The 9,518-nt window shown below is 42.5% G+C and overlaps 1 long non-coding RNA gene across 2 annotated transcripts; it reads right to left on the bottom strand.

Annotated features, from left to right (window-relative positions):
* Positions 1–5,308: 5,308 nt before the first annotated feature.
* On the bottom strand, positions 5,309–9,044 carry LOC120671606. 2 transcript variants are annotated; one of them, XR_005673680.1, is made up of 4 exons: positions 8,544–9,044; positions 8,112–8,293; positions 7,914–8,020; positions 5,309–6,503 (listed from the first exon to the last, which is right to left on the bottom strand). It is a non-coding gene; the product is annotated as an uncharacterized LOC120671606 (long non-coding RNA). The 2 variants fall into 2 exon arrangements; XR_005673679.1 differs by lacking the exon at positions 8,544–9,044 and having other exon boundaries at positions 8,112–8,414.
* Between the last annotated feature and the right edge of the window lie 474 nt (positions 9,045–9,518).

Genomic DNA, 9,518 nt, shown 5'->3' with positions numbered 1-9,518 from the left:
ACCACCAGGGAAGAAGCAAGCTCTTTATATACATATATATATATATATATATATATATATATATATATATATATATATATATATATATATAAAGATTCAACTATATACCGGTGCTTGCTGGTGGAGGCTAATGACAGCAACAATCAAGCAGAAGATAGAGGCAAGAATGAAGCAACAAAACTAAAAGGCCGGTCCTGTCCTATGTGTGCGTCTGCAAGGGTTCGTCCATGCTCTCAGCCTAGCGGTTGGATTCATCGTACTGCCACAAGGCCCGCACCACTTTTTTGGCTGTGCAGGTAAGATGTGATAAACAAAGCCACAAAGGGATGTGTGCATGCAGGCTCTCGTTTCGGCCAAGATGCACAAGTTAACAGTGCAAGGAAGGACGGTTTGGCGGGGACAATTGAAGGCATCGAAGTTTCGGAGAAGTTTCTTGCTGGGATGCTATTGGTGGCCTATTTGTTTTGTTGCCAGTCAACTGTACGGCGAGGTTTTCTTCCTGCGCAGCTGGAAGCCGGGAATATACCGCGGCCTAGTCATTGATCCTCTCTTCGCTTGATCCATCCATCCAGCCTTGGCACTTGGCAGGAACTCACCCGGTCAGTCATCGGCCTTGCTGGATGCACGTATTCCGAGGCTGATCCACTTGTAGCATAGGGAAGGTGCTGCTTGGTAAGGTCAGCGCTTGGAGCTGCTGCTGCTGCTGCCGCCTGCAACCTTTGTTCTGATCTGCAGCTGCAATGCGTTGGGATTAATAATCTAATGTGTAGTAGGAGTATTAATTCGCTAATGGAATAGTACCGAATGGGTATATTCTTCGACGAGGACGACGATGCCTCCTCGTCGTCTGCTCCACGTCGTCAGCGTTAACACGACGGAGCAGCCGGCGCTACTGTTAGCGGCAGTGCAGGAAGCAACCGCGTCCGTCGGTCCTGCATTGTGTGTGCCGACATTCATGTGGTAGCCGCCCAAATGTGTGTCGTCCGTCTCGATCGGGCTCTTGCTATATCCACGTAATGTGGTAGCGTGCAGTAATCCACTGATGGATCAGTGCGTTTTACGCCTCCTATTTATAGTGCTGGCGGTTGGTTTTGCCCACCGCCAACACAAATAGAAGGCGTCAACACAAATGGTTTCTGTACTAGTGCACTTCGACGGCCGGTCGGGGATCACACCCGTCGATCTCTTCCCCGGTCGACGGTTATCTCTATCCTCGCCGAGGATGCGAAGGAGCAGCGCTACTATAGATCGAGACCCCACCCCAGTTCAAGGGAAGGAGAGGACCTGGATCGGACAAGAACTAACGGTAGATGGACCACCCAAACTCATCACTTGCCAAGCTAGCTGGTCAATCGGGTCGGTCTCGTCTGCGCTGCTGCCGCGTGCTGTGCTGCGCCCACGCGCCCACGCATGTTTGTGTTGACTGCTGGCTCGCTGCCTTGCCTGCTGACTGTGACCGATGACCAAGCCAACCAATGCAGATGGGTCAAGCTCGTGGACTCAATGCGGTCGGTCTTTGTTTTTTACACACCTAGCTATAAACGCCTCGGCTAGCACATGAGACCACTGTACCTAGACCGACGACAGATCATAAAGAAGCCACCATACATGTCTGATCTCAATCAACATTCAACAGTATACGGTGTACACTGAATAATACAAATAGCCACATTAATGCCAACAATAAAATGGAAACATGGAGTGTCTATCTACTACCTACATAATATATCCATATATTTGTCCTCTTTTTTTTTACTAGATAGAGATTTTTGAACATCCAAGATGTACACCTTCTTACGTGCAGTAAGCCGAACTGGAAATCAAAAGTATATATGAGTAACTTTACAGTCAGCTGATTAATTATGATGGCATATCGTTTTTCTAGTTTACTTTTCTTCTCAAATTAATTAGGTAGAATATACTTCTAGTTCATTTTATAAACTTATTGGATCAATCAATAACTCAAGTATTTATAACTTGCATTTCTAATGTGGGCCGTTGTGTGTGTCCCGCAACAGACAGCCATTCACACGTAACCATATGCTCGGTAGTCTCGGTAGCTGATGAAGAACTGACAAGCATCGTCGGAACACATGTACATTAATCGTGATGACTTAGTGAGCAGCATGCATGTCCTATCGTGGTCCTGGTCGCTCGGTCATCACTCATATCAGCACTTAGCAGGACCTTTCCTGCCTGCCGACGTACGCCTTGTCATCACGTACGTACGAGTCCCGCTTGCTACTGCAGCCAGTCCCTGCCGATTGCTGACCCTGTTGCGAATTCCTTTTCCAACAGACGACGGCAAAATTCAACATCCACTTCGTGACCAGACTCCATGAAAAAGAATGACGAACGATGCGCTGGCCGATTCCTTCCTTTTCTAGTCTCAAGCAGCCAACTTTCATTAGAGCAACTCCAGCAATAGCAGACAAAAAAAAAAAACTCCAGCAATAGCCTTCAATTAATTCCAACTTATAATAGAGTGCTATTTATTAGAGACTCCGTAGAAATGGAGGATTGGAGAAGGGAATTCGGAAGCCTCTCCAAAATAGAGGGCCTAGTAGAGGGTCTGCTGGAGTGTATGTTTTTTACTTATTAATCCTCTATAAACTTAAGATAGGGGTTGTTTAGAGGTTTACTGGAGTTGCTCTTATATTATTGCCGGGATGATATATAGTTTATTTGCCACTTTGCCTGATTGGTACGTGGTGGAAAGGATCGTGTTGTGTGTTGCATCTATTTGTTACAAACTTATTCTTAGTGTGACCTATGATATTGACATACACCGTGTTGAAAAAGCAGTTATTTTTCTTTCAAGATGAGGATCACCTTATTTCCATCTCAAAAAATAAAATTGAAATGCACGACAGTCTGAAAGGTAAGGAAACCACAAAGTGAGAGAACTAGAGGCCTCTAGCCTAAAGCACCGGTCTAACCTGATTCGAGCTAGAGAGATTGGATCAGAGAGTTTGCCGAAAGTTTTCTCCGGACAAATACCAACAACTTCTTTATCTATTCACCACAAATGATGAGATGAAAATGGACATTAATTTTGCACCTTCCACGTCCACAAACCAAATCGAAACGGCAAGCAGTGTTTTTCTTTCGCTGTGTGTAGATCATATCTTCCGCGTTTGCTTTTTGTCTCTTAGGATCTCATCTGACTATGCACTACACGCATGCATCCTAAAAGAATGATTCTCCCTCCATTTGCATTAGGCGTATTAGGGTTTAAAAAATCAATCTTTTATAACATTTGAGCGACAACTAGTCAACGTATATGCATTCTTATTGACAAAATTATATGAACAGGTTAATAGTTCATATATACACTGATTTTGTACCACTTGATGTTATATTTGTTGGAATAAGAGCAGCAACAAAGCACCCATTAGTTCCTCACATTGTAATGAATATTTAGTAGAACATCTAGCAACAGATATGCAGTCGAATAATAGCAATCACATGTACAAAAAACACAACAATTCGCGTGTGAACCTCCACAAGATGAGGAGATAGGATTACCCATATAACCAAACGATACACTTTAAACTTCCACTATAGTCAACAAATAGATATATTGAGTTTTCTCTAGAACCTCTAAAAGATTACACCAGCAACAATACAATTACTTAGATGCAAGCTTGACATCTGACAAATAGGTATGACAACTGTCAAATAAAGAAGTCACAGATTATGTCCCTTTAGTCAATTCCCATCTCACAAACCGTAGGTCTGTTGTGCACTAATTTTGGTAGCCATATAGACCCATAAGTCACCTAATTACTAACGAAGTTTCAACTTAGTCAGACACCAGTTCACCACTCAAACTGATCATATACTCAAACTACAATAACTTGAATTGCCAAAACCTTTCTCAAATTTGTTGTTCTACTCAATCAGTCATCATTCATCAAACCAACTGACCGGATCAAAATACTCTAAGTGTAGAATGAGCTAATACTCTAAATGTAGAATGAGCTTACCAAGTTTGGCACAAGTCCAAGCATGTACGAGCCTCCGATCATTGAGCCAAGGCAGATCTGTTTAACGCCGTTTCTTCTTCTTTTTCTTCATCCCTTCTCTCTTTTTACTTATGGGTGTTTTGCTCTCTTTTACTCTCTTCAAATGACGTCCAGCACCAAGAAAGATGAGGCTATGGTTTTATTTCCTGACCACTCCTACTCAATGAATCATCTCAACCATTCCGTCAAGCAACCAATCGATGGTGAAAAAAAAAGTGAGCTTGTGAGCTGTGTTTGTTAAGCTTTGCTCGGCTCGAAATTATCCTTCACGTGGAGAAATTGCCTAAGAATATTATACAAGAAATTAGTGGCTATAGTATGATTCCAAAAATTTTCTCTCAAATCTATACTAAAATTTATGCAATTTGATAAATTTACCTCTTTACTTGCTACTACTAAGTTACTCCATCGAACAAACAATAATGACCGAGGTGAGAAAGTCACGTGGGGTTAGACAAGCCACAGCTCTGCTAGACTCGAGGCATATTGGGGCTCTAGGATACGCGTATTGGGGCTCTGAAGGCATATCAATAACATATACTAAGGGGCCAAGATTTCGAGCCCTTTCGTGAGCCGTGGCCCCACGTGAGACTCATGTACCTATTTATGCAGGACCTACGTACTCTTAAAGTGGAGCCCACGAACTATTTAAGTAGGACCCATGCTGGGACCCATGTAATGTACATGCGGGACTCACGTACTCTTCCGGTGGGATCCATGTGGGACCCACGTACACCCATATACTATTTAGGTGGTACTGTTCATAACTCATAAGGTCCCATGTACTCTTCAAATAGAATTCTATTGAATGAGTCTCTTTATCTTTTTCAAAAAATTATGTTCCTTCTATTATTTGAAAACATAAAATATATTTAATTATACTTTGTATATAAATAATAAATAGACTTTGTATATTACTTTCACATGTGGTAACCCTACTCCTTTGTGGACTTTGCTTTCACTTCGTAAGCTCGCAAAATATAATTGAATTATTCATACATTGCTAACCATATCTTTTTTCCCTACCAAAATCAATATTCAATGTACACTAATCCATCAACTATACCTACTAACACAAAAAAATACACCCCTAACAAAAATAATATGTACCTCTATACTAAAATGCCGGTAATTGCCACGCTCTTAGACTCTGGACTACTGTACCAATTTAATGTAACTTTTATATTTGCTTCAATCCATCATACTTTAGGCCAATCTTTTAGCTATAGGCGGGCATAGCGCGCAACCTGTCTAGTTTTCCCTATTACGCCGCCGCCCCATAGCACACGGTTCCGCTGGAAAAGAAAAAAAAAATCCTCCCTTCCCCATCGCGTCCAGACTCCAGACTCGATCTAGCGACGGCGAGCTACCCACTGCCCCACCATGGAAGCGGCGGTGGCATCTGCTTCGGTGGCCGTCGGTAGAGGGATAGACGAGACAAAGCAGCAGCCTAGGGCGGCGGCGTGCGACGTGGAGGCGCTGCGGAGGTGCCTGGAGGAGAACAAGGGCGACCGCGTCAAGTGCCAGGCGCACATCGACGCCTTCCGGTCCTCCTGCTCCCTCGGCCCCAACGCCACCTCCAAGACGCAATCCTCCTAGAGACTGAAGGGACAGGCAGGCCGGCCTCTCAGATCGCTGTACGAGCTCGTGCTTCCTCGGAATTACTTGTCTTCTGTAGATCTTACACTTCTTTTGAATAAGATAGGGTGTATGCTCCGGGTCATCAATGGCTCTGTACAACAAAGAGAAATCAATGGAGCAAAACATGATCGAGTTCTCACAGTAGTATATATGGTGATTTTTCGCTACATATAACTCCAGATTGATTTTTTATTTAGTTGGTCTGTAGTTGAGTTTCTGAGATACTAAGTAATCACTTGGGTATGAAAACTGTGAAATAGCATTGAGCTTTCATCCTAAATCCCTATAGACTTTACTGTCTTTATTAATCTGGGACAGTGCCGTACCTATGCTCAAATGAAATCTGCATATGTGGCTGTAGCCCATAGACACACTGTTCTGTGCTCTGCCTCACAAATTGAGGCATCACCTTTAGTCTAAATAAATAACTAGGACAGGCATCAAATGAATACACAGTCCATATGGGCATTTGAACTCTCATATGTGCTATAACGAATTGCTGTTACCAGGGCCCTTGACCCTCAACTGTGCCTCAAAAACTGCCTGATACAATCCAACATATAAGAAGATCCAATTACTGAAGATATGAAAAGCAATGAAAAGATGGGGGGCAAACCAAGCCGCACCACCACTGTTGTGCAGTGCTTTAGCTAGCCCCTCCGTCCCATGCTTCTATAGTTATAGCTGTGTAGGATGGGCCTTGAAATTACATGGCTATATCCCATAGTTCATGACACAGATCATCTATCTGCAATAGTAAGCAAATAAGCAATCTAACTGACAAAATTGTTCACCATTTTTACTTTCTTTCTGAAGCCACGCGGTGCAGAACTCCTGAAACAATGGGTTCATGTTAGATTAAAGAATTGAAACAATGGGTTCAGGTAAGATTCACAAATTGGAAAATCTGGTTGCTGATTGATGTCATCCTCTCCAGGCATTTTGAGTTATCATGCATAATTTTCGTTTGGCCCTGGAGAGGTCACCAACACCACGCTTTCTTGCATAATATTCTGATTATGTGACCATGTCAACCAGAAATTGAGAAAACTTAGTTTAAAAAAAAGAAATTGAGAAAACTTTGAAACTATGGCATCCAGGAATTCTTTTAGATTTACTGAAGAAACATCAAGGTTAAGTTGCTTATTTACATGATCATCGTTTTGTGAATTTAAGGCCCCCTCTGCCCAATGTGTGTGTCATAAATACTTAAATAACTATGCTCACTCTTCCTAAATTCAAAACACCTAAATCTAAACAGTCAGTAAGAAGATGAGTATTCTGCAGCATCATGATACGGTTCTAGTTTTAGAATGTAAGACACCGCTCCAATGATCTGCTCTTTTGTCAAAGTTTAAGACACGTTGCTATTTTCATTATTTAACTGGGTATCTGTCACATATCCTCTTCCACATCATGGTTTGCGAGTGTCCATTTATCCAACCCCTCTTAGTTATTTACTTATCAGATTGCTCTAGGGCGCATCAATGACATCCTCACTCAGAACTGTAGCAGCAGTTGTTTCATGTTCTTTAGCTATCTCAAATGTCTGCAAATCCTTGCCTGCCTTGTATCTTGGAAAATTGGTTAACTTTTATGTACTTGAACTAACTGATGAGATAATTCTCCCTCATGTCTAGATATGATGATGATTAATTTCTCCCCTTCCAAAGTTTAAGCCACAGTCTCTAGTTATGTCTGAACATTTTATTTATTGTTGGAGGCCCCCACAGACATTTTATCATAAGGGCATTTTGCATCTTGAAATAATGAACAGCATACAACTTTTCCTGTGCAGAAAAGGAAAATGCTATAATGTCAGACAATTAGATAGCGGTTTCATAGCAAAAACACCTGAATTTGACAGAAAATGGCGGTGCAAGAAAAAGTGATTGGTTAAGTACCATAGTTGGGTATTTGGTGTGGACGTAAGAGCCAAAATCAGTAGGGCTTGAGAAAGTCCAATTTTCAGGTGTGGCAGAAATGTTTGTTGCAGGCGATGCATGTGATTGGTTCTCTGATATAACAAGCTTGGTAGCAACGCGGTTTTGGATAGGAACATGTGCATCCGACTAAAAAGTGTGCCTCATGTACGCACTAGAATGTTTGGAGCATATTTGGATATGGAAACAGAGGGAAATATTAGTGTGTTACAAATTGTCTGGCTATAAATAAAAAGGATGATGAACACATATAGACTGCACATGAAGAAGAAAACAGTCAAATTAATTTAGCAGTACATACATTGTGGTCATTCGGCGAAGAGATTCCTGGTCAAACACCTTTATATGGGGCAGTAATGTATGATTCTTGTTTAAGGTCCGGAGATCAACATTGTCCAAGAAAAGAACCTGCATCATTAAAAAAAGACGAGAAGAAGTTGATTCAGATTAAAGTATAACGGGGTTTGTTTACAAGTATTTGGATTAGGCAATTGCTAACCTGGAGGAATAAATGGCATCCACAAAGGGACAAGACACGCCCCTTTACAAGCATCTCGTGCCTATCAACTCTGTATCCTTAAGAGCACCCCAAATATCGCAATTGCCGTGGTTGTGTTTTGCTGATGGAGCCAGAAGATGTTCCATAACAAAAACCACGAACGAAATCTTGAATCGGTCTAGCTGGAGGCGCGAAGACTTGTCATCAACATGTTTTAGCAACACATACTCAAGTGATTTGAAGCTAAGGGAATCCTTTCCACAAAGACCACAAGTGTTCCTAATACCATCTAACTGCTCAGGTGAGATCCACCACAAGGGATTCCAAACACAATACCAATGTCCTCGTGCACGTAAATGCGTCGAGACTCAGAAAAAATAAGACAACTTTCATCTATATCCAACCTACTGAGCAACAGAGCTTCAGATTTACCTTGGAGATGCATGGGACTTCTAGTAACCCACCGAATCCAATTTGACGGACCATTTCCTTCTTGAATTCACTAAACTTTGACACGATATTGTGGACTGCCTTGGGGGGGACATCTATTGGTGATTCCACCCGAAGAAGATCCTTCATCATCGCTGGAAGTGTGGGAAAGTGCAGATGGTGAAGAAGAACGAGCCTTCGACGCACCGGGGGTAGAAACGACGGGATAATTACGGCGGGCGGCTAGTTAGCAAATTTAGGCATCCAATTGGATTCACATTCCTCCACCATGGTGTGGAGTTTGAAACGCAAAAGGGAGGGGGGCGGGCAAAGTGGCTGAGCGAGGGGGCTAAAAGGGATAGATGAGTAAACAACCAAGGACTCGAATGAGTAATTTGGAGTCCATTTTATAAAAGGAAAACCCGATATGTACCTCAGTGCGTGTAAGAGTTACGTTGGGTTAACATTTGGGTATATGGGTGTACACCTCCCTATACCGAATAGCCCACCCATGGCACATTTGGAGAGCGAGGGGTTCACAAGTGATAGTGCAAGTTATGAACCATGGGTCAAATGCGTTAATTGAAATGCAATTGCTCATAGCACAACGGCATGTTCCTCACTGCATATGGTGAGTACGTGAGAATAATAGCTAGGTACATAGTTGTACAACTAGTACTAGTAGTCCGCCCATGGTTTAGAGCGAGGCAAAAATATCTATATAGGCATCGTCATAGTCACTGTGTTCGGCTAGTCTACTCTCCTCCAGCGCTATAGTAATTTCCTCTCACACCACTCTAGCCACCAGCTCCAGCTCCAGCCAGCTCAACAGTATTTTTCTTTCACAGCATTCCAGCTCCAGCTTCCAGCTCCAGCCTGCCGAACGCGGTAGGGGGTTCAAAAAGCTTGCTGCCACCGAGTTCAGCTTTTTGCAAAGCACTTTTACGTCCAATCAAACAGTAAAGTTGCAGGCCAAAT

The sequence above is a fragment of the Panicum virgatum genome, chromosome 2K (assembly GCF_016808335.1).
Source record: "Panicum virgatum strain AP13 chromosome 2K, P.virgatum_v5, whole genome shotgun sequence".
In the NCBI taxonomy this organism is placed as follows: Eukaryota; Viridiplantae; Streptophyta; class Magnoliopsida; order Poales; family Poaceae; genus Panicum; species Panicum virgatum.
Note: the sequence above shows the minus strand (reverse complement) of the source record. Positions and strands in the feature narration are given on the sequence as shown.